At 39.6% G+C, this 25,816-nt stretch overlaps 1 long non-coding RNA gene across 1 annotated transcript in view; it reads right to left on the bottom strand.

The window, feature by feature from the left end:
- LOC130680945 (uncharacterized) overlaps window positions 1–25,816 on the bottom strand; it is a 68,216-nt gene that overhangs the window by 8,669 nt on the left and 33,731 nt on the right. Inside the window, exon 2 of the long non-coding RNA XR_008994004.1 lies at window positions 10,494–11,111. This is a non-coding gene — a long non-coding RNA (uncharacterized LOC130680945). The remainder of the gene's footprint in view (window positions 1–10,493; window positions 11,112–25,816) is intronic.

Below are 25,816 nucleotides of genomic sequence, written 5' to 3'. Positions count from 1 at the left end.
TTTTAGAAGTGTATAGTTAATTTCTACAAAGTATCAACAGGATTTTGCATGCAAGTGAGTTGAATATACACAATTTTGGGAAAAATTGTATCTTCAATATCAGGTTGTTCTATCTCCAAATATGGCATTTCTCTCCGTTTAATTATGACTTTTTTAATGTCTCTTAATAAATTTGGGGATTTTAATTCTTCCAATTTTTGTTCCTGGTAGACAGAACCAATATGTTTTTATATTTCAATCTTGTATGCAGTGACCTTACTAATGTCACTTGGTCAGCCCTAGTAGTTTATTTGTGGAGTCCTTTGGCTTTTCTATGTACCCAGTCATGTCATCTTTGAATAAGAACAGTTATAACTCTTACTTTTCTAATGGTCTTTATTTCTTTTCTGTAACTTATTTTCATTAACTAGAGCCTCCTATACAATGTTGACTGGATGAGGTAAGAGTGAAAACATTCTTCTTATTTCTATGTAAAGGGTAAAGCATTCAATGTCTACTATTAAGTGTTATGTTAGCTACAGTTTGTTTAGTGTCCTTTATCAGATTAGGGAATTTACCTTTATTCCTAATTTTATGAGAGTTTTTTCTCCTTATCATGCATAGGTATTGATTTTAACAGCCTTTTCTACATTTATTGAATTACTCATATATATGTATTTCCCCTCCTTTATTCTGTTAAAGTGGTGAATTTAATTGACTGAATATATGGAAACTAACCTATCCATTGTAGTACCTCTTTTCTCTTCTAAATTATAGGATATTTCAACATAAAGAAAGGTATGAAAAACAACAATCAGACCTTACTATACCTGCTCACCACAGTTTAAACAGTTAATATTCTGTTATGTTTCTTATTTTTTTTGAAAAGAGATAAAATATTAGTGATATAAAGACCCACCCAGTCTCATTTCATCCTCCTTACACAGTCCTAAAACTAATGAGAAATTTTCCCATAAATATTTTTATACTTCAACATCATCTAGGTGTCCCTACAACTATATTTAGGATCATTCCATGTGCTTTTAGCCTGTCGATTAGTGGCATCTGGAAGTTATGTTTGTTTTGAGGCAAGTATCTACATTTATTTTGTTTTGTATATAGGTGACAATCTGGACACCCCCTCTCCCAACTCAATACCATGTATTAAACTGTTTATCCATTGCTCATTCATTATAAATCCAAGTGTGACATATAGGAAGTACCTGTTTATATGTGGCCATGTTTTGGGACTCTCTAATTACAGCAGTGTAATATTGGTTCACACATAGACTGATCTATTTGTCCATTGCTACACTGATACCAGTCTGTAAAAATTATTACAGATTTATATTAAATTGTTCATTGTTAATCCTCATCTTTTTGTGTCTCTGACCCTTACCTATCTATATTAATTTTAGGCTAAGCTTATCCAGTTCTCAAAAGAAACCCTTTAGGATTTTGATAATATTTGATGGAGTAAAGGACATGTTTTAGTATAAGTAAAGAGTCACATCAGATTAATTTAAGGAAAATTGATATATTTCAAAAACAAATCTTCCAGTGTATTACCATGCTATATTTCACCTTTTATTAGGTATTATGTCCTTCTGTAAGTCTTTATACATTCCTCAAAGAATTTCATATTTTCATTACTATTGTGAATCTTTAAAAATTACATTTTCTGATTTGTTTCTACCAGTTATAGGACACCATTGTTTTTTTAAAAAAATATTTTGTGTGTTTTGACATTGACCTAACAACAGTGATAAACATTATCATTCATTCTAATGAATTATCTGCAGTTATTCATGTCCTATTTTCAAGAAAGGAAGATCATTTATGAACACTTTCGTATGCTCCCCTTCCGGCTACTGCCCCTCTCCCTTCCCTCCCTCTCTTCTCCCCTCTCTCTTTCCCTCCTTCCCTTCCTTCTTTCCTTCCTTCCTTAATTTGCTGGCTAAGAGCTGAAGAATAGGATTGACTAGAACATGTAATAATGGGAATCCATACCTTGATCCTGAATTTAATAGAAAAATTTCCAAATCTTCATATTTACCTTTTGTCAGGTTAAGGAAGTTCTCTTCCATTTCTAGTTTCCTAAAAGTCTTTTTGTTGTTTGTTTGTTTTTTTAAATCATGAGTTGTTGCTAAATTTTGTTTAATTTTTTTCTGTACTTCTTGAATGGATTGTATGACTTTTCTCCTTGAGTCATTCAATATGGTGAATTACATTAGATTTTCTAATGTTAACTACTGTTTCATTCTTCAATAAGTCCTATTGGTCATAACAATCTTCAATTCTTTTTGCTAACATGTTACTAGGATTTTTATATCAAAGTGATTGAGTGTAAGACTGGTCTATAGCTTTCCGTTGATTGAATTGTTGGAAATAAGCATCTTTGCATCTTTAATGTCATTACAAATATGAAATAAAAGGTATAATGTAACAAGGTGACTTGTGGCTAAACTGCTACTATATTTCTTAAATTGTTTTGGCTATACATAGAATCAGATTTTAATTTAAAAACCATTACCATTATTTTTAATTCTTCTGCTATTGCTCTTGAGTAGGTCTGACAGTGGAATTTACACTTCTAAGGGCTTCAGGAAAATGTGGGTAGGTTCTGAGAAGCTTTGGGGGATAAGTGAAGCACTTTCATCCCCAAGGGGTTCTGATCTGGTCCCTGCCACCTGGTGGCAGGCTAGGGACCAAGTAGAAAGATGGGGAGGAGGTATTCCCTTGCAGAAGCATAGGACATGGAAAGTCCAGAGTCTACAGTCTAGCTTTGAGTTTAACATGCCTTTATTTTACTGTCTGCTTTAATTCCTGAGGACACCGGAGCTCATTTTCACAGCCTGGTTTCAGCTGTGGTTTAGGGGATTAAGAGAGTCAAGCCTATAGCTTGGGATGCAGCTTAAGGCTAGAGCAGAAGCCTGAAGAAGCAGTGCAAAGTGGGCGACAGGTGATCTGTGAGGACAGGAACAGCTGTCCAGAGAGCAGTGGGGCAAATGGCAAGACCAGAGACTGAATGCATCCACTGACCCAGGATTGAGCAGGCAACACTGGTATGTCCATTAGGCCTCTGATAGAAGGTTGAATTTAAAGAATGTTAAGCAAAAAAAAGGAATTTATTATCTCACAGAGTAGAAAACTCCATGGACGACATGCAGGGCCAGCTACTTAATTTTGGGGATCCCATGAAAAATAAAAGGTGGGGCCCCACTGGAGGAGGGGAAGTTAGTTGCCCTTTCCCATGGGCCCACTGCTCCCAAAACATGGCAAAGGGTGACCCCACTCTCACTCCAAAGTACTGCAGCCTCCACTCCAGTGCACATTCAGATCTTGCTGAGCTGATCACTTGATGAACACACCTTGGTGCTCCCAGCCTAAGACAGGGATGGCCACTACCTACATGCACCCTACGATGCCTTAAGACCCCAGCCAATTTAATCCTTCCTTGGTTGCATCCAGTTCCTTGCTAGGGCTCAAGGCGACGGTGGACTGCAGCCCTTACCCCATCCCCCATCCATGCTACTCAGTCACAGAACCTGGCAGAGGACAGCAGGTGTTATAGAACAGCTGGATGCCCAGGGAGCAGAGCCTAGTGGGGGCTCACAGCCTAGGGAGCAAGGAGCAGATAGTTGAGGACTTGTCCCAGGGAAGCAGGGAGGTGGCAGGAGGCAGAACTACTCATGAGCCATAGCTCCACGCTGCTGGTGCATGCTGTATTGTTCCATTTAACTTCACTTACACTTTGAGGATGAAATTAGCAATAATTCAGGACAGTGACTTCAGAGCATTAAACTCCAAGTGTGGGCTCCTGTGTGACTGCACTGACCCCATGCCTGTGAAGCCACCCCTGGTAATATGAGGCAGAGGCAATATTCGTAGGGGTTCATTATCCCTGGGAACTGATCACCCTCCATCTCTTAGTTCTGCTCTTGGCCAGTAGAATTAATATCACATAATACACAGCTGCCAGCACCTGAAGGCTCACATCTTTCCATGTTCCAGTTCAGAAGGAAAGAGGTCACCTTATCACCATCACTCCGCCAAAAAAAGAACCTTGGGATTGAGTAGAAGGATGCATGCCCATTCTTGAACCAACTGCTGAGGCCAAGGAGTTAACTGGGCTGATCCTGGAGCCCTGAGGTCAACCTGACCCTGGAGATGAGATGGAGACAAGTTCAACAAAAGTACCCAGACTTTGGTTTTAATGTGGTGGGAAAGGTGGGGTGGTATGCAAGGAAACTTCTGGTGTTTTAGAGCTGGGAATGCAGTCATTTGGATGTTAAGACAGTTTTATTGCTAAATACATGAAATAAAGTCGAGAAACTATGAAAGTTTAGAAGACCTGCAAAGAGGTGGGTGGGATCAAGTGGTTAAAAAAAAAAATCTATAAAGGCTGAGAAGAAACCATTATGTCTGGAAAAGGCAGCAACTTGAGATCCTTGAGATAAAGGATTCAAAGATGACAGAAGGGACACATACCAGATTGAAAAGGTTGCTGAGTGATAACAAACTATCACTACTCCACATTTTGTTGAATCCTTGGGGGTAATTCCAGGATGAAAATATTTCCATTAGCAGCATGGGCTTCCTGGACCAAGGTCAGGGGTGTCTTCAGATCTATTCACAGATGCAAACTGAAAACAACATGTCACCACTGGGACCATGAAGAGAAAAATAAGGTCCAGTCAAATCAGCCTGAATAAGAGGCTGTAGAAATAAGACCATTCTTTTGAGAATAAGGTTCTAGAAAACTTGTAAATAAATTGTGCTCTTCATGTTTACAAATGCACTGAGTCTGCACATTTAGCTTTTTCTCAGAGTATTTTATGCAAGGTCTTAACATTCTAGTGTGCTTCAAAAATGAGTTATTAGAGGAAAAGGAAGTCCTAAGAAAACGTCAAGGGGATTTTTTTCCCCCCTTAAGAAACAACTCTATTGTGTTCCTAGTGAAACTTTTCTCTTGTTTCTTGTCTGTCTTCCTGCCTTTCTCCCTATCTCTGTTTATAACATGTTTTTCCTTTTTTCCTGAGTAGGATAAATTAAAGATCGACCATGTGGCCGGAGAAACCCTGTTTGGGTTTGAATTTTCGCTAGCAACTTGGTAGCTGTGTGACTTTGGGCAATCGGTGTAAAGGCCACTAAAATCTCAGTCTCTTCACCTGTAGAGATCAGAAGGTCTGTGTCTCCACTGGCTGTTTTCAAGATTAAACAAGAATTTATATATGAAATTCATAGTACACACTGCCTCTCACATAAGAACTGAGTTTATATGCATTATTGTGTACAAAATCATGCCCACTCTCTATTTTGAAAAATTGTTTTTAATAATTTAAATATTAAATGACAATAATAATAATTGTCATTATCTTCCTGGGTAAACATTATCCTTTGCTTTCAGTTTTGACAAACATGCCTCACTTGATGGCCGAGTGAGGAATCCATGCGAGGCCAGAGAAAGACCTTCTCAAAGTGAGACTCCATGGCCTCCCCAGTCACTGATGGGGAGAATAAGAGTCCAAATGGGTCCAGGGATGATGCTGTTTGGTGGAGAGAAAAAAAACCCTCTGGCTGTTTCGTTTGTACCATCATCTCCCTCTCCTTAAAACTCTTTGCTGGGCTTGGGGTCATGAAAATAGATGTGGAGGCTATAATGTACATTAGGGGCATACCATGTGCTAAGAAATATTCAGGGTATTTCTCTTTTGTTTCTTCTTATTTTAATTGTATAACATATTTGCCATCTCCTCTGAGCCCTATGAGTGTTGTATGTATGAGTTGAGCCCTGTCGTTATTACTATGACTGTCATCATTAAAATATTTTGTCATTGGTTTTGGAGGTGGTGACGATCCTACTGGCACAATGCGCCAGAACGACTTTCTTCGGCATGATGCTGACAGGCATTTCCTCAAGACATTAAATGTTGCCATACCAACTGCCTCAACTGACAAGAAAAATATGCTGTCATGTTAATGTAAATGGTATTAAAAAAATCCACAAAGAAAACAGGGGTGGGAGACGTGTTTAGTTTATCAAGTGATTGTGTAAGACATATAATAATGTCTCCTCTTATAAAAGTATACAAAGAGCAAAGCATATTAGTGTAACATTTATCCTTCTCATAGGCAGAGAAATGATCCTCACAACCTTTCAAAGATATTTCGCTCTTTCATTCAAAGTTGAGGAATATGCATGTGGAATTCCCCTGCTGTCGCAGTCCATGCCAACCCCCCACCTCCTGATCACTCAGCGGTCAGTGCAATGGGATGGGGAGCCCTCCAGGGGCCATCCAAGGGCGGATCCAAGACATGCACATTGTATTTATCCCTTGCCCCCAACCCTCCTAGCTCTTACTTATTTCTACAGCCCAGTGACCTGCGAGTCCTTGCTTCATTTACTTTCTCCATTACTCCCTAGTCTTCCTTGGAACCCAAGTCAAAATTGGGGTTCCTTGGTTTGATATTTGGTGTTCTTTTTGATAAGAAGAACGCCAATATTAGGCTTTCCTGGAAATGCCTCATTTAAAAAAATTAATCCCTTCTGGACCCTTAACAACCACCCTGGGAATGTCCGGCGTAGCTGTCTGGCGCATGTCTGGTGAAGCTTAGCCTCCAGGCTCCTAGGGGAGAAACTGATGGCTGCCTCAGTGGAAGCCAAGTCTGTGACCAGCCCAAGGGGAGGTGCTGGTGTTTCTAAGAGTGTTTTCATGTCAATTCAACTAAAATCACAGCCAATGATTTGATTGTGGTGAAGTGCTCTGAACATGAATGTATTTCCTCCGCATTGGACAATTTTTACTCCTTGAAGACCCAAAGAGTCAATGGACAGCTTTAAAAACATTATTTTTGTTTCTTTGTGCTTTTGTGCAATTTTATATCAATTACAGGTGTTTTTGTGTGTGTGTGTGCAGTTGTAAACATCCATTCCTCTCTAAATGTCATTCAGAAGACAGGGTCTGAAAGAATGCTGACTTTTTCTAAGTTAAAGAGGACTCGCGTTTTCTTTCCATTTCTCACTTACTGTCTGTCATATTTCTCAGCCTCCAGTCTGTGTGCGCTGAAATGCAGTTTGTCATACTCAACAGGCAGCCTGGAAGCCAGATGAATCACAAGGACAAGAGTCTGATGGTTAGAAATGAAACTGTCCCTCGCTTACTTTGAAAAACTCAGTTTATACTCCTTTTCTATGTATTTGAAAATGAGTTTTGGACACTGGTTCTGCAACTACTAATCTTAAAACAGGGGGTTCTCAAATGCATGGCCAAAATCTATAGGATAATGGTAAAACATTTTCCCACTGTATCACAGGAGCAGAGTCTGAGCCGTTTTTCTTTGAGATATCAACAGAAAAGTTAACCCTGATGGCTAGATAATGTGATCTCTTCCAGCGAGTGAGTGAAATTGTAAATAAATGGTGAAATTAAAATGGTTGCCAGTATGCAAAGACAAAGAAATTCAGGAAGTAAAGAGCTTCACCAAGGGAGTGACAACTGAATGATACCAAATAGCGCAGCAAGTTACAGGAAAATCATGGCTGAGAAGGGGCCATTATTTGATTAAAAAAGGGTCATTTGTGATCTTTGAAAAAGGAGTTTCAAGGTTGTGGTAGGAACAGATAAACAATTGCAAGTGATTGCCGAGTGATTACATACCACCTGTACTCACAGCTTTGCTGAACTCTTGGTAATCCTTCCAAGACAAGAAATAATTGCATTAGTAGGCCTACTTGGAATGCCAAGGCCAGTGGTACATAGGGATCTACTCATAAGCCTAAGCGGGAAACATCTCATAGAGATAAAAGAGGCATCATGACCAGCTACACTGCATGGCTATGCAATGAAGAATATCATTTTGAACCTAAAAGCTTGACGATATATTAATATGAATTCTTAAATTATATTACATATAAGGTGTCACCAAGCAGAAGTGAAGCCTTTTCTCATGGGTATTTTATTTATGTGCATAACATTTCAATACCCTGTGAATAGACATTATTGAAAACAATGAGTCTTAAAGAAAAGTGGGGATAGAGCAATCTAAGTATTTATACTGTTCAGGAAATGATGCTTTCTCTGTATCTGCCATTTTCTCTCCCCAGTTATTGCTTTCTCTCTCTCTGTGTGCCTGTTAGCAGAGACACACAATGCCAGTGGAGATTTAAGAGCTCTGAAGAAAATGTGAATGACTCTGAACATCAAATTCACTACTTCCTAGCTCGGTGTCCTTGGGCAAGCTTCTTAAATCTTCAAGGCTTGGTCTTCTGCATCTGTGAAATGGCATATTTCCTATAATACCTCATAATAATAACTGTAAGTTCTTAAATGACATAATCTACATAAACTGTAAGTCAGGGTACCTGATATATATTCAGCAACCAGTGACAGTTCATTGAATTGCACCAAAATACACAGTAAATCCATGCCTGAATGACAAATATAGGTGTTCAAGTAGGAACCACTGTAACATTACACTATTTTGTTGTCCTTAGAATTGAATCCAGTCACTTAGGAAGGTGAGACTTAGCCTAGGAAGAGTTATATTTGTTCTTTTATTCCCTGATTCATCCAATCATTTTAAAGTATCCATTCTGTACCTGTGACAGGCATTGCCTAACCATGGTGGTATGGAGTATGCCTCCTACTTCCCAAGGAGAGTTTACTGCCAAGTTGCAATGACCCACAAATGACTTCTCTATGCCTCAGTTTCTTCTGTAAAATAAGGTAATAACAGCAGCTTCTTCCTAGGATTATTATGAAGACTAAATGTTTAATACACGTGAAATGCTTGCAAAGTGCCTAGTCATAGTATTTACTGAATAAAATCTATTTATTATTGTGATTCTTGCTATTATTATTTCAAATGACTAAAATAAAATGCAACAAGAGTGACTAAATATATACACACAAAGTATCAAGCAAATAAATAGAAACAATTCAGGCTCAAGACATTTTAGAAATATTTCTCAGGAGATGGTACCTTTGGACTGGGACTTTCACAATGAGAAAAAATTTTCCTAGTAGAACAGGATATTCCAGGGTTAGTAATAGCAAGAGCAAAAGTATGAAGGATAGAAGAACATGAGAGTTTGGAAGATGGAGAGAGACATTTGATGATACAAAATAATGCTGTCATATACTCCATAATGTAGTGTCTGACATATAACTGTAGGACGGATGGCGGGAGAGAGGGAGGGAAGGATGGAGGGAGGTATGGATAGAGAGAGAGGTGGATGCATGGTGGATAGACGGATAGATAGATGGAGGGATGGAAGTGAGATCGTCATGAAATAAATTAACTTATGTAACCATTTTCTCGAGCTGTTCTGCAGAAAGCACACCCAGAGCCATAGGAGCCTTGCTGGGTGGCCTGGGGGACCTGCACTGAAGAACTGGCTGGGGCCAGTTCCCAAGGCATGTGCAGAACCAACCCTAAAAGACTTAGAGGAGCCCTTGCCTTATTAGCATGCAAAATCCTCACCTGGAGGAGCTTCCCGCCATTTGTGACCACGTGACGTGTGAAGATGTATGATAACATGTCATGCCTGTGCACTGGCTAGCACCACCCGAGTCATGGAGGCCAGCCTGACCACCCCCCTTCCTTAACGAGTAAACATTCACCCGAGCCATAAAACCTCCCCTTACACAATGCCTGAGGAGGCAGATCTGAGCAATCGCTCCCATCTCCTTGTCTGGCTGCCGTGCAATAAAATCCCCTTGCTGCTAAAGATCATGTCTTGGTGGATGGCTTTCTATCATGAGGGCAAGTGAACGGGTTTTGGTTCCATTTCAGAAGGATGGATGGAGGAAAGGAGAGAGGGATGGGTGGAGGGACAGACTGCTGGATGAGTGGACCGATTTTACTCTGGTCCCAGCTTCTTTTCCACCGACGGTTATTGGGGGCAAGTTTGACATGATTTTTTCATACCTCAGTCAGAGTAAAATATCCCTTCCCAAGGTTTCCTGCACTTTGCTCAAATAGGCCAAATCTAATTGATGAGCAAACTTGATCCTCCAAGTCTCAAGAGATAGCTGTGTGAAGAGTGCCTTGGAATTTGTGGTAACAGTACAGACCTCAAGATTCCCATAATGAATCTGGCTGTCAAATTTTAGAGGTTGCCAGAACTAATGTCAGAAGAGAACCCCTACTTGCAACCAGCCAACGAGCCTCACCTAAGTGGGTTTTCTACCTTCTAGGAGTCGGCCAAGCTCTGATGATATGAAACAATGGACTCACATCCCTGTCCTTTGGTGTGGCTTCCAGCCTTAAACTGCCACCTCCATTTATGTCATTGACAAGGAAAGAACCCTCGTTTTGACACATTTTGGAGCACTGGAACTTAGAAATACATACTGGAAGTGCTAAATACTGCAATTTGGTGCATTTTTTTTTCCCTTCTTTTTTCTTTCCCCATTTGATTTTTTAAACTGCCTTTTGGACATTTGGTGCCAAGTTAAAAAAAAATCAATAAGCCCAAACATAATACCAGCAAGTTTAATATAGCTTACCTTCCTGGAACAGGCCTCAGGGAAAGCAAGAAGCATCACGTTAAAATGGTGCTGACCTCAGATCTCAAAAGATGTTTTGGGATGGAAGAGGCTTGCTCAGCAAGATTTTGATACCTTCAGATGCAAATGAGACGCCCCCTGCAGAACCAGGCTTGGTGGGAGAGGACATGGAGATATTTATGGGGTAATGATACTCCAGTAAGTTCCAATGGCTGTACTGGGAGTGCAAAGTTGGCACAGAATGCAAGAAGATGACTTCACAATCACTGGAGGTCTGTTGGAAGGTTAAGAGTGAAACAAGTGGCTTGAGTCCTGTAGAGGCCCGTCCTTCCTGAGGACAAACTGCTGCACTGATTGCTATGCAACAGTTCACTTCAGGAGCAGCACACTGTCATTGGAGTTTCTGGTTTTCTTTTCTTCTCTTGAAGAACATAGACTTGGAGGGCCAAGTACGTTGGGCGTTTTGAATAACTAATAACAATAATGATCCGTTCATCCATTTGTTGCTTAAACAAATAATCACTGAAGGTCAAAGTTGTGATCACTTTTTCTAGGATGTACTGGAGACACAACATTGAGCAAAACCAATGCTGGTCCTGCCTTCATAGGCCTTCTGATCTGGTGGGGAAGAAAGACAGTAATCAGATAGTCACCTCAACATGAAATTACAACTGTGGTAGAAGCCACAAAGGAGAAGGGTTACAGCAAAACATTTGTTGAGTGTTTACTCCATCAGGCCCTTCATATGCAATATCTTACTTAAGTCTCACAGTAGCACTTCTATTTGATGTGTTTCTCCAAACTGGAAATCGATAAAATGCAGCAGTCATCGCAACCAATTTTAGAGAAAAGGAATTATGAACATAACCTGAGCTGGGTTAGATACTACAGACATCATGGGCCCTATGGCCCTCTCTTCCCTGTGCTCTTCACAGTAGCCCTGTCTCTGTCTCCGGAGCAAGTAATGATTTGCTAATTGCTGACTATGTGCAAGGAACTGGGGATGCAACTGCCCTCTTCTTCACTGGTTCCAGTTCAGTGGAGACAATGCTAGAAGTCCAGTGAAGAACGTGGACAAAAATCAAACAAAGAAACTGTTTACTCTTTGTAATTCTCTTTGACTTTCTGGGTCTCTGGTGACTAAAACACTATGGCCACAGTGTTAAAAAAATCTAATCACTTTAGCCCATAATTGATTATTACATCTTACTAAGAAAGTATGTGGGTATTTTACTTACTTTGCAACAAGATATTTACATAGTTTGAAAGGATAGCCACTTTGTAAATAGGAGACTCTATCACTAAACTGATTACTTGGTCCAGCACTCTGCGCAATTGGTGTTTAATAAGTCATATTATAAATTATCTTCTGAAATGTTAATTAAGTGGCAAAACATTTGCTGAAAGTTAAAAGTTACCAAGAATTTAATTATAACCTTGTGGATGCCATTTCCAGTTAATTATATATCCTTCCTATATTCTTGATAAACCACAAAATGTACCCTGTTAATGATCAATTGGTATTAATTTAGCTGGAATTAGTTTTTATTAAATCCAAATTAGATTTTTATTTGCGATACAATAAAATAGTGCACCCAGCCCTTGCCACTGTGGTGTGGGGTATTTCTGTAGAGAGTGATTACCAGATGTCTAATTGGGCAATTAATAGATACAGTTTCCAAATGAACATAATTGGGGAACCTAGAAAGAAAACAAAATGATTATTCAGCCAGCAGACCATCTTTTTTGCATCCTGCCATTCAGTAAGGCATGTCAACCAAGCACTTATTCTTTTGGAAAATTGTGCTTCCCAGGGCTGGCTTCCCACCAAAAGGGTCACTGTGACCCTCAAGTGAACAGCTTCAAAGTGCTCCTATGTGGAGAAAGCAACTGCCGAGGCCACCCAGGAGGGCAGTTCTAAAGGCAGTTTTCCCAGGCTGTGCTGCGCCTGTGGGCAGGTACAGTGAGCCTGCATGGGGTTTACCGAGCCACGGAGAGAACCAGCTAGATAATGGGGTGTTTACACAGCTGACAGGAGTCCAAATGCATAAGCCCATCTCTTTCCAAAAACAATTTGCCATATGAGTTTAGTTTGATGTTCCAAAGCTTTTTCATTTTGCCATTTAATATACCACAGAAAGGATCGAGACTTAACCTCTCCATTTCTGCCATCTACTTAAATCCCTTTATAATTGCTTTCCCAACATGTTCAGCGCATAGTCTCAAAGTGTGTCCGCTGCCATCTGTGTTCTCCTAAGAGATGGTCCTGCTCCCCACATGTAAATAGGCTCTGTTCAAATCCCATCTATGAAGGGGGTCTCGGCTGCTCTGTTCACTCTTGGTACCCACACCTCACTCTCTGATTCCCGTTTGTCCAGTAGTTTTCTTAAAACTCAGGATACTAAGCCAACAAACAAATATGATAAGAACTACTGAAAACAAAAAGTTTAAGCCCTTTATATATATATTTTAAAGAGAGCATTCATACCAATGAATTACATAAAGTTTATAAAAATGTGGAGAGGATCACACTGTCTTCCATTAGTACCCACTATCCTCAGAATGACACCCCGCCATTCACTTCTTCCAGGGGCACTGATAAAACGCTGTTTGGGATGGACTACTGCAGGTCAGGGCTGATGTTATTACTGGTATCCTTCCCTTATCTGCTTCCTAACTGTATGTTGGTCCATCCTGTCCCTCGCTCATTCAAGGAATCTGTGTCTTCAATTGCTTCCCTCTTTAGGAACTCATTCATTCATTTGGCAAATAGACATGGACTTCCTGTTTTGCATGGCTGAGCATTTAGTCATTGGGATACAATAGTAGGTAAGACTGATAACTGTCCCTGATCTCATGGGGTGCCATCTGAGTGGGAGAAACAGACGGAAAGGAAAAACATATATAATTATAAATTATCCTAAGTGCTATACAAGGCAAGAAAAAGGGAGACCTATATGGAAAATTAGGCAGACAATAAAGGTGTCTTTGAAAACAGGTGATTTCAGTTGAAACCCGAGTGAAAGAAAGTGTGATGTGGGCAGGAGCAAGATATAAACAGGCTTTGAAGTGGGAAGGAGCTTCGTTATTAGAGAAACTTAGGGGAACCTGAGGAATAACAATGTGATTTTGGCATGATGAATAAGGGGGAAAGTGGCATGAGTTGAGAACTGGGAGGAAATAGGAAGTGGCAGTCAATACAGGTGATGGAGGAACATGATAGGAGGCAGGGCAGTTGGGGTACTTTGAAGTTAAGCAACAGAACGTTTGATCTCCTTGGGCTTTATGATCATCAGTCTTGCTGATGGGTGGAGAATGCAAAGGAAGATGAGATGAGAAATGAGATGAGATGAGAAAGCTGACGGGAGGCTGTTGAAGCTCTCCAGGTGAGAGAGGTGGTGGCCTGGAGTAACAGATGGGCAACAGAAGGGGAGAGAGGTGGCCAACTGGAGATACACTTTAAGAAAGAACCAAAAAGATGGAGTGTGTATGGGTCTGAGGCTAGAGAAAACTCAAGAATCCTAGGTTTCTGGATTGAGCAACTGAGTTTATTTGTTCACTCAATAGGAACACTCCTTAAGTACTTAGTAGAGCCTGACTTTGGAAATAACAAAGGTGGACCAGACAGCAAAGGTTCCAGCTCTCAGGAAGTTAATATCCCTTGAGAAGGGAGTTGACAGGCTAACGGAAGAAAATTCTTTTTCTTTCCAGTCATTCAAAATCTGATTCAAAATGTGAATTTAGTTTCCTCCAAAATGACCTTACCTCTCTCCTGCTGGTGCAAGAAGGATTTCAGAGACCATCTTGGTGCTGTTATATAACAAATGATTAACAGGTCTAGGGTCATCCAGTTGTGACTGGGGTGACACCATCAAATGCTGTTCACCCCAAGCTGTGAAGCCACATGTAAGACTCTTCATTTAGGGTCTCACAGGCGATCTGTCATATAAAGACTTCACAAACAATTCCACATTTTTTGTTTTAAATAAGATTTTCTCCTAATTATTAAGGTGACATAGATTACCATTATAAGATCTGGAAAACAAAGAAAAAATAAAGAGGAAGTATAATTACTCATGACTTCAAGATTTTATAAAGTACCTTTATAATTCTGGTGCTTTATATGCATATTTCAAAAGTTTTGATAACAAAAATTTTTATTTCAAGTTGAATAATAACAAGAATTTATTTAAAAAATTTTTTTCATTGCTAAAACTTTAATTCTTTGGACATGTAAGCTATTCTTAGTGTATCACTATCATAAATATAATTTCAATGAAGGGCTTTGTGCATGAATTTCTTATGTTATTCAAGATTATTTCTGCATCCTGGAGGTAGAATTAATGGGTCAAAAGGTAGGAATGTTTTAAAGGGCCATGATTATATAATGCTAAAATGTTCCTAAAAGGACTGTGCTAATTGATACTCCCTAGAGAAATGCAGAAAAGTAAGTTAAACTAAACTCTTTCAAGCATCATTTTCTCTTCTCTCCTGTCTTTTCAATTTTTAATTTGTGCTAATTAGATCGGTGAAAACTGCCTCTCATTTTTGCAATTGCCTCTTATTAATTTTTATTAGAGAGGCTGAAAATCCTCCCCCACCTCACTTGTATCTGTTAGTCATCTGTAATTTCTCTTTCGTGAATTGTTTTATTCATGTCCTTTACTTGTCAAATGGGGTCTTAGTTTCAGTTTTTCTCTCTTTGTTTATTTATTTGAAATCTTTATATATGTAGCACCATGTAGTTCTCTTGTTTTTTTGGACTTTTCCTTCCTAGCCTTACTCCTGGTGAATAAAGGCATCTTTAAATGTCCTTAACACAAGGATTTCTACACAAATGGTCAATGTAAGCAAGAGAACTTTTTTTTCAATTAATTATTCTACTCTTTAAAAAACCCTAAAAGTCAGAAGTTTATATACCATAGAGAACTGGGTAGAAACACACATGCAGTACAACCTGCCATTGTTAGTGATTCACTATGCACTCTGGGATCCAATACACTGCACTGCTCTAGAGCAAAACCCCTCCAGCACTGATCATGCGAAAACACTCACGGAGCTGAGGCCAGGGCTCAGGATGGAAACAGGAGTAGAAAGGGGAGGAAGGAGTGTGACCTTGGGAAATGCACATCCCTCAAACCAATGAAAACCAGTAAGAAAGCAAGCAAAGAAACAAACACCATCAACAGAATACATGCACACATAAGCAAGAGCTATCTGCACTGTCTTCTAAACACTGTACTTTCATGATTGGCTACTGGAAATTAGTATTTGTTCCAGGAATGGAATAAAGCTTGCACATCCTTCCAATCCTGGTGCCCACAGCAGTTCCTTCTTGTCCCAAATCAAGCAAACATCAGTGCCTTCCAATTGCTATTTATTTTCTTTCTCTAGGAATTTTTCCTTTAGCTGAGTCTGAATAATAGGTGATCTCAGTTGTAAGGATTCTTCAGATTTGCTTTATCTACCTATCTGTCTATTTACTGACCTATCAGTATATCTGTCAGTTTATATTTCTGTCTGTGATATTTTATTTTATGTATCAATTTGACTGGGCCATGTAGTGTCTGGATAGTTGGTTAAATATTTTTCTGGATATGTTTGTGAGGATGTTTCTGGATGAAATTAACAGTTAAATAAGTAGACTGATTAAAGAAGATTGCTCTCCCTAATGTGGATGGCCTCAGCCAATCCTTGAAGGCCTAAACAGAACAAAAGTGATGAGTAAGGAAGAGTTCACTCTCTCTGTCTGTCTTCAGGCTGGGACACTGGTCTTCCCCCACCCTTGGACTGTAATTTAGTCTGTCAGGTCTCTTAGATCTCAGGCCTGCAGACTCAGACTGGAACTATACCATCAGCTCTGCTGGGTCTCCAGCTTGCTGACTGCAAATCTTGGGACTTTAGCCTCGAGAATTGTGTGAACCAATGGATGTTATATGGATAAATACATATGAGATATCTGCATATATCTCCTGTTGGTTCTGTTTCTCTGGAGAACCCTAATTCTAATTTATCTATCTATCTATCTATTTATCATCTATCTATGTTTGCCACTACTTCACAGTCAAAAACCACTTTTAATCTCTTAATATCTCAGTGCAACCTCTTCAACCTTACAGCTCTGTTTTGTTGATGATTTGTTCATGAAGGTATAGTTCCAGGTGTCATTCAGGTGAAACCAAATGCTGTGTGTGCAGTAGCTCTGCACACTGTGCACTCTGACTCTGGTGAGGGCAGCTGGCTGCTGTGCGCAGGGCTGGGGTTACCATTTCACAGGACACAGCCATCCAGATGTGGGTCCCAACTCCATGGTTTCCTTGAGTCAGATGATTCCTACTAAGCCCACTACACAACTTCCAATGGAGAGCTCTTCCTGTAAGGTGTAATCGTTTTCTATTGCTGCTATAACAAATTATCACAAGCATGGTGTTGTTTGTGGGCTACAACAACACCGACTTACTATCTTACAGTTCTGTAGGTTAGAAGTCCATCACACAGGTCCCACTGGGCTAAGAGCAAGGTGTCAGCAAGACAGTGTTCCTACTATCAGCTTTAGAAGAGAATCTGGGTCCTTCCTTTCCCAGCTTCTAGAGGTGGCTCACATTCCTTGGCTCATAGCTCCCTTCCTGTGTCTTCAAGGCAAGGCTACGTCCCACTGACCATCCTTCCAGAGTCACACCTTCCTCTGACCACAGCCAGCAAAGGCTATCTATCCACTTTTAAGAATTCATGTGAGAGGCTGGACTCACCTGGATAATTCCAGATGATCCTCCATCTCAAAGTCTTTAATCAAGTCCCTTTTGCCACATAAGGTAATATATTCACAGAATTCACATATTCCTGGAATTAGGATGTGGCCTCTTGAGGGGAGGAGTGTTTTATTCTGTCTTCCTGCTGTACTCAGTTTGAGCTGCTACAACAAAATGCCATAGACTGGGTGATTTGTAAACAGCAGAAATTACTTCTCACAGTTCTGGAGGCGTAAGTCCAAGATCAGGGTGTCGGCATGGTCAGGTTCTGGTGAGGATCTTCTTCTGTGTTGCAAACTGCCTATTTCTTGCTCTATCCTCCTATGACAGAGTGTGGAGAGGTGCAGCAAGCTCTCGCATGATATTTACAAGGGCACTAATCCCAATCATGAGGGCTCTACCCACAGGACCTCATCTGATCCTAATTGCCTCTCATTTTAGAGGGATAACACTACCACAGCAGGTAAGCCCCATCAAAAAGAAAAAAAAAATCATTTGATAGTTTGAGTGGATTTTTGGTGCAAGCTCATCAACTTGTGGTCCTGAGAAAGACTTCTGGTCTCCTAAGATCTTAGGTACTAGACTATTAAATATGATAGAGATGAAAAAAGTATAGATTTGCTTTAAATGCTCACACCGGAACTCCTTTCTGTGTGGCCTTAGAAAAATGGCACCACTCCTGTCATCCTTGGAGTGGGAGCATAGGCTTGCTTATGTCAGGTTACTAATGTAGCAGGAATCTTGGGACTGTAGGCCAGGGTGTTCCTGCATTACTGCATGCATGCCATGCCCTCCTTAACTTCCTGGAGAAGAGACAGCACTGAGGACTTCGGTCACCCCAATGCAGTGACTAAGATTTCCAAACACCTTGAAATAGAAATATTTTTTTAATGCTTCTGCCTACCCAATACCTCAAATCTATCTCAGAATCACCATGTTTAAAATCAAGTTGTCTTCCCCACACCACCTGATCCCCTGTGGGTACCTAATGGAACCCCTATTACAGATAATGGCACTAGCAGTCACCTTAAATGCCCATGGGCCACCTACTTCCTGAGTAACTATGGAATTTTCCTTCTCCAGCAACCTCTGGTCTGCACAGCAACCATCACCCGCTGCCTTTACTGGGCTCCTAGCTGATGTCTCCACACAATCTGCTGTCTTAATTGCCGCCCTCAGCTCTTCATTTTCCAGGCTTACCCATGCCCCTGCCCACAGCCTGGCTCCTCTAGCAGTCTGTTTTCATCCTTCCCCATCGCTCATGGTCTTTCCATCCCCCAAATGCTCACACCTCTCTCCAACATGCACACAGTGCCACAGAATTAGAGCGGTAACATGCACACATCTTGTTCATGCATGTTTCCTGGCAGCCAGTTAACACATACTCACTGAGCTTCTAGAGCTTCTGGAGCTTCTATTACATACCAGGCACTATGGACACAAGGCTGAATAAGCATAATCCTTGCCTGTAAAGAGATTATGCTCTAGGGAGTGACAGACAGGCAAGTACTCACTTAATGTAGTCTTCCAAGTATTATGATTACTCCAAATAGTCTATAAACTCCAGAAGAAAAAAAAATCATAGCCTTGGCATCCCTTTCACTCACATATATTTTAATGAAGAAGTGTTGTCCAAGCAATTTCAAGCCCTCAGGGGCTTGTGGTAGAAAATATGACTCTGTGTCTAAATACAAGAAAGTGTAGCAAATACCATAGCATTTTACAAAGTCCTGCATATTAAAAGTATTTCTGCATCAGGAATGCAGCCAGACCCAGTCCCTGCAGACCCATCCCATATCTGTCATTAGGAGCCAAATGACTACACTTCTTATGCAGAATAATGAGCAGCAATGTTGATTGCCATTATAACAGATGACAGCCCAAACCATTCTGAGAGGCACTTCGAGAATACAGCCTTAATGCAGTGTTGTCTTAATCAAATACTTCTTTATCGATTGCTTATGGTTTTAAAAAAAAAAGGATGTGTTTGCATAACTGCCCCTAAGGAGAGGTGTTAGCCATGGCAGCTTTATTGTGCCTTTGTCTGAGGCAACCATGATGACCTACTGGAATCATTTAGAGGAATAGTAACGATCCAAAAGTATGACCAACAAATTTGATGACATATATGCATTTAAAAACACTCATTTTTTAAAGAAAAAAAATGAGAAAAGCTGCTTGCAACAAAGGTGGAAGATAAGACAATATTTTTATTTCTTGTATTTTCTAAATATATGCTTCCCTGCCTCCCCATCCTGTCCCATCTACTAGAAGGCTCTCTCCATACTGGTTCCCAGGCAGGCACATGGCATCCTTAGCCCATGTCCCTCCCTCCCCCAATGAATGCACTCCTCTTCCTGAGCTCATTACAGCCTGTACCCCACTAGCCTGTGAACTGAAAGAAGATACAGGTCAGGTCCCTCCTCCTTTATGTCCCTGTAACGTACTGTGGGTATCTGTCCAGTGAAGGAAGAGTTCATTCCCATTGGTTAGAAAATTAATAACTAAGTGGTAAAAGGAGAGAATATATCAATCCTCTCCACAATAGGCAACACAATTTCATAGTAAACATTGGAAATAAAATAATAAAGTCATTAATAAAAAATTATAGCTAAAACAAACTTATCACTTGTGAATAAATATGGTCTTAAAATGATAATGCCAAATGCTGTAGAACTTATGGTTAAACTGGAATAGATCACCCACAGCAGTGCATAGAGTATTATTTATGCTAGGGAAGTTATTGGAAATAAATTAGTAAATCATGGCATTTCAGTCCAACAGACCATCAAACAATAATTATGAATGATAGTTATGAAGACTATTCTGATATGAAGCTGTTTATGAGACTGTGTATTTCATAATACACCAGAGCTGAAATGCAAACAGAAACAGTTTGACTTTGGATGTCACACTATGGGTGAATCTTAATATGTTTCATTTTTATTAGTGTGCTCTACTGCTTTAGCACCATAAAATTGAACTCTTTTAGGACTATGTTCTAAAGTTCCATATTCAAATATAACATAATCCCCAGCAATTTCATTTTTGCATTGTACTGAGACTCCACACAGTTTTTTTAAATTTTGAAAATATTCCTTTCACTTCCTCACACAAATCCTATATGTATGTGTTTATGGATCTGTATGGCTGTGACTGGTTTATTGCATTTATATAAGAAAGAAAAAGCTACAGGTGGATTCCAGGTAAAGATGACAGATTGAAGGTGTTACATATATTTTCTCTCCCTCTCAAAATGCAATTAAAATGACAACATAAGGTTTCTTTAAAAAGTATAAATAATAAGAATAGAAGTCTACAAAATTTTAGGAGCTGGGAAGCAGATGGATAAATAGTAATTGACTTATTAGACCTGAGAAAAAAAAATGAATCAAGCTGGTAATAGGGAAAGTTGAGAAACAACCCAATTTCAACCATAGGACCCCTCCATATGGATCAGGATTAGATAACATGTCTGAAAATGAAGGTGAAGATAGTGTCTTTAAGGAACAGAACCATTGCTGAATGTGTGTTGAGAAATAGTTTGATTTCCAGATTGTTTCGCCGACTCTGCTCAGCGACTTTCTCTACTCCATGCCAGCATAAGACTGGGGTTTTATTCTCCTTAGAAGATAAAGCAAAGGGTCTGCTTTGCAAATTAGAAACCTCACAAAAGATATGTGTATACTTACCTTTTAGAGTCATCAACTCTAAAAAGTCTTGCTCAGTAACATGCACACACATCTTGTTCATGCATGTCTCCTGGCAGCCAGTTAACACATACTCACTGAGCTTCTAGAGCTTCTGGAGCTTCTATTACATACCAGGCACTATGGACTCAAGGCTGAATAAGCATAATCCTTGCCTGTAAAGAGATTATGCTCTAGGGAGCGACAGACAGGCAAGTACTCACTTAATGTAGTCTTCCAAGTATTATGATTACCCCAAATAGTCTATAAACTCCAGAAGAAAAAAAAATCATAGCCTTGGCATCCCTTTCACTCACATATATTTTAATGAAGAAGTGTTGTCCAAGCAATTTCAAGCCCTCAGGGGCTTGTGGTAGAAAATGTGACTAAAGTGAAAGGCCTAAAGTGAAAGGTCTGAAAGATGGGATGGAGCCAGACGGCAGAGAAGCCAGCAAGCCAGCTTGTGAAATCAAGACAAGACATCATTTTCAGGAGGAAGCACTGGAAAGATATTTTTCAGGAAATAGACATCACAGGCCTTAGAGAGTGACCGGATGGAGGTGAAGGGCAGAGAGGAGTAAGTCAAGGATGATTCCCAGTGTACTGGATGACTTCTGCATGGTCTCTTTCCATCTCTGTTTCTGTTCCGTTTATTATTTTAATTCTCAGTATTTTTGTGATTAACCCAGTAGCCCAAATCTTTTTGGAAAGCAGTGGAGAAACCCTGTCTCAGCAATCATTTCTCCATCCTTCCTCTACTCCAGGATCTGAAGCAGGACTGAGTTTCAAGGAGATTAGAGAGAGAGGGTAGACGGCTATTTGTGTGAGGTGCTTATAAACCAGGTAGTGGTAACTTAGGATTTCACTTATTGAATGTGTAAATGCAGAGTGATGCCCTTTTCCATGCAAATTAGCGATTTCTACGATGTGCTATCTATAGAAATTATTCAATTTGTCTTTGCTATTCAAGTAGTTTGGGAATAACAACTCCACTAGCAACAAACATGTCTGCATTCATCCAAGTTGTTAATTCTGCTTGGATAATAATGCTGAAAAGTCAGGGCATGGGGAGAGGGAAAGATCAAGTGAATCCTTGCTTTGCCTTATCTGGGCAATATTTCCTTTAAGTGGCATTTACTTGTATTAGATGGCAGAATGAAGCATATCTTAATGCCATGTAACTTTCAAAAAAATGCTATTTTCTATTTTGTATATGTCTTTCTGTAATTGAATAAGGAATCAAGAAATATACACAGTGACCTTGACAATGGCTGAGTATGGCACCTAGACTCAGTTTACCCATCACAAAGTTAATATGTCTCATATTATGGCCAGTATCTGGAGCCACATGCAGCTGAGTCTTAAAAAAAAAAAAATCCCTTTTCATTATGGCCAGGGAAGAACTGCAGAATATCTGATTGGCTAATGTTGCCACATCTTTTTTAGGGGAACAGCTGGTAGCTCAATGGCTTTCTTTAAAAAAAAAAGTGCCTCTTGCTCTGAAGTTTCAGCAGGAAGCTGTTGCTTCATCTTTGAGTCATGTCACATATTTTATGATGCTAAACTTTGCCATAGGAGTTGAGAAACAAAAATGAAAGAAAATTGATGCACTATATGAATTGGTGCCAGTGAACAGAAAGTAATGGGTGGGCATAAAACTCAGCATCGACTGAGAATGAAGGGTGCGCAGTCCCCATTGACATTCGGAACTTGAACGTTAGAACCATTTCAGATGCCTGGAGGAACAATAACACTCAGCAGAGGGTTCATCGGTGATGGTATGATCTGATCATGGGTTCCTGGTGCGACTTCAGGGGGATGGAGTGTGTAAGAGAATGAACTCCAATGAAAAGGTTTTGACTCGGAAAGAAGATAGAAATGATGTGACAGATTCCTTAGAAATGAGAAAAAGAGTCAACTATGATACTTCCCACATGGTAACTGGCAAGAGTGCAACAAAATCTAACTCTCCTTAATATGCCCTTAAGAGGAGAAATAACTCTTCGCGTGTTTAAAAGGGAAACAGTATACCAGAGTGATTAATGGAAAAAGTATTAGTATAATTTATATTTAAAGAGAGTTTACAAATAATTAAGAAAGAACATCCTGATGATACATAAAGAAATGACACAAACATGGACATTACACAAGAAGAAACCCACTGGGTGAAGAAAGATTTAAAAAGTTTAGCCTGAGTCATAAACAAAGTGCGCAAAGTAGAACAGCTGTAGGGTATCATTTTGCATCTTTCACTTAAGTAGAAAATGGTAACACCAAGGTGCACTGAAATGGCCATACTGGAATGACTGATGGCAATGCATTTTTATAAATTTCCAATTTGTCAAGAGGTATAAAGTCATTCCTATGTGATAATCAACACCTGGAAATCTTTCTGCATTGAATAAGCCAAAATGCAAGAGAAGGTGCATGAATGGAGATGTTAATTTATGTGTGGGTAGGTGTTTTAAGTTTTAAATTTGGAGGCAGCCTTAATGCCCAACACAGGACAGGTTAAATAAATAAATTAGGAGGCAGCCTTAATGCCCAACACAGGACAGGTTTTTAAAAATTATCCATTGGATCAATGAGTCACTAAACATTCTAATTTATTACAACTTTGTAGCAACATGAAAAACATTTATAATATCCAATTAGGTAGAAAACAAATAAGAATATTTAATAGGAAATATACTTTGATTATGGACACAAAAAATAATAGCTAACATTTATATAGTATTCTTTATTACCAGCCACTTTATTAAGCACTTTACATTGATTATCCTATTGAATCTTTATAACAGCCCCATGAGGTTATCATCACATTTACAGATGAGCCAGCTTTGACTTGGAGAGATTAAGTAAATTACTTGCCTAAAGTGACAGAACCACTAAGCAGATTTAGGTAGTGGGGCCTCAGCTCTGGAGTTCTTAACCACTATTCCGTATCACCCTTTCCATGAGAACAGAAGAAAAGACTGGACAAGAACATGAACAGATTAAAATAAGTATATTCGGCTGGTGGGATGATTACCCAAATTTCTTGGATATTAGATTTTCATTCTAGTAATAGAAAATATTCTCTAAAACTCCTGCTTCTAATGAAAAGGAGATGGATACAAGTGTCTGTGTTACATGGAGGTAATGAAGGGAAGTGCATCTTGGTCTCATTTCATCTTCCTCAAGTACTGGGGAAAAAGCTCTAACCATCAGCCTCAACCATACATTATAAAATGGAGACGGATGGGTCAGCTTATTACCCTACTGCAGGGATCTCAGTCTCAGCACTACGACATTTTGAATGGGATATTTCTTGTTGTGAGGGCTGTCATGTGAATTGTAGAATGGCCGGCAGCATTCCAAGCCTCTCTCCATTAAATATCAGCGGCACAATCCCTCCAAGTTGTGACAAAAGGAGTCTCCAGACATTGCCAAATATCCCCTTGGCGGGAGGGGGTAGGGGAGCAAAATTATGCTGGTTGAGACACTAGGTAATCATTTTCTTTCATTTGGATTCCATGGTCCCGCATAGCCTTTTGATATTGATATGGTTAATATGGTTTAATCTAGAGTGGTTTTCCTACTGGAAAGAGGACATCGAATCAGTCAAGACGAGGATAACCCTTGAGATAAGAATATTTCTATTTCTCAGTGAATGTTGACCCTGTGCCATTTACATGCATCAGTCAGTCTTTTGGGAACTTCTCACTTTTAAGCCTATTCTCCAGGGACAGCAGAGGCACTATACCCTTGGAAGCTGGCACCAAGAAAACCATGTTATCCCATGGGAATACTAGGTAGGAGTGATCTTACCTCTTTGAACCTTGATTTTATCATCTCTAAATGGGAATGATAATAGCCACTCTGAAAAACTGTAATGAGGATTAGAAAAGAAAGTATGCAAAATCACTAAGAAATTTTAGGATAACCCCAAGAGTTTAAGAGGTGGTGCTGGGGGACAGATAGTCATACAAACAATGGCAGTGTTGGGTGAGAAGGGTCTATGAATAGTTCTCTGCTCTTGATTAGATTTACTTTTCCCAGGAAACATCTTTCCTTTGCCCCCATACCTCTGTCAGCATTACATTCATTGAGGTTTTGATGACTTTCCACCGAGCCCACAGGTTATGAAGACATGGATGAGGTCATTGCAATATCCCTAGCATCTGGCATGATGTCTGGCTTACATTAGGTACTCAAAAAATAATGTTTAAAATAATCAAGTAAAGAAATAACTGCTGAATGTAAAGGGTATTATGAAAAGGAGAGCCAGGAGGAATTAATTTTGCCTGGATCAGGTGGAAAAATGCAGTGAAGAAAGTGGCTACATTTGTATTGGGTCTTCAAAGTTAAGTAGAATTTCTCTAGGCAGAACTAAGTCTGAAGGATGCTCCAGGCAATGGATGGTACGTGCTATGCCTGACTGTGAAAAGCCTTGTGTCCCATGTTAAACGGTTTGGAATTCAACCTGAAAACCACAGAGGAGCTCACTGAGTGGTTTAATAGTAGAATTGTTACTCTCAGATTCATAAATGTTGCCATGCAGTTTCTGACTACTTTCTTATAAAAACTTTTTAAAATGTAGAAAAGATCAAGCATCCAAAAGTAGAAGGATCCAAAAGTAGAAGGAATAATGTAATGAACCCCCAAGTATCCATTACTTAGTTGAAAAATATATCAGCTCACAGCAATCCTTGCCTCATTAACATCCTTACCCAATCCCCCTACCTTGGTTAATTTGGAAGCAAGTTCTAGATGCCAGTTTATTTTATTTGTAAATACCTCCTTTTGAACCTCAAAAGTAAGGATTATGATTTCAGGAAAATTGTAATACCATTATCAAACTCCCCTCTCCCTCTTTCTCTTTCCCATTCCCCATCTTTCTTTT

The sequence above is a fragment of the Manis pentadactyla genome, chromosome 15, assembly GCF_030020395.1.
Source record: "Manis pentadactyla isolate mManPen7 chromosome 15, mManPen7.hap1, whole genome shotgun sequence".
Classification (NCBI taxonomy): Eukaryota; Metazoa; Chordata; class Mammalia; order Pholidota; family Manidae; genus Manis; species Manis pentadactyla.
The sequence above is the reverse complement of the archived record's forward strand: the minus strand, read 5'-3'. Positions and strand labels throughout refer to the sequence as shown.